Source organism: Morone saxatilis, unplaced genomic scaffold, assembly GCF_004916995.1.
Source record: "Morone saxatilis isolate NCDOM2014 unplaced genomic scaffold, NCSU_SB_2.0 Contig14, whole genome shotgun sequence".
Lineage (NCBI taxonomy): Eukaryota > Metazoa > Chordata > Actinopteri > Moronidae > Morone > Morone saxatilis.
Window position 1 is genome coordinate 2,695,255 of NW_023339696.1, and position 682 is coordinate 2,695,936.

Consider the following 682-nt stretch of genomic DNA (forward strand, 5'->3'; position numbering starts at 1 on the left):
ATATGACAGAGCAGCAGCAGCAGAGTCTCACATCGGAGAGGCTGGAACTTAAGAGCGCTTTTTTTCTTTTCACTTATTTTGCTCAAAAATGCTTGATTGGCAGAAAAATAATTAAATTCAATCAACTCGTTGTGAAATCAACTCATTGTTAAAGCTCTAATTCCACATCGCCGTGCTACTGTGTGAGCAGCTGCAGCACTGCTACTGTCTGAAGCAGTAGGATTTCAGTGATTTCAGGAGCTGCTGGCAGGGAGAGGGCCCGCTGACGGCTGTTCCATCTACATACATAGTTCAAATGCAAACCTCAAATAAGTCCCACTGTGTAGACTTTGTACTGTTGGGTGTGGCTGAACTGTTTTGAGTTAACTTGTATATTTCTCAGTCTTGATGTATAAACCTTTAAATCAGCCCTTATATTTTTCTCAAGGTCACAGCTGCAAAGGACCCCCCCCCCATAAAACCTCAGACTTTTTGTAGTTAATCAGTTTGTGTATTTGCAAAACTACTACTGTACTTCTACTTTGTGTTTTTAGAGCTATAGTGAAAACTTTTAGATAAATATAATCAAATTCAGCCTTTGTATGAAACCTGTGCTCTGGAGCAGGTTTCAGTTTGACTGGGGAAGGACCCGTCTCGTGGTGGTGCAGGTGACTGTTTCCAGGTCTGACGTTAGTATGGAGGA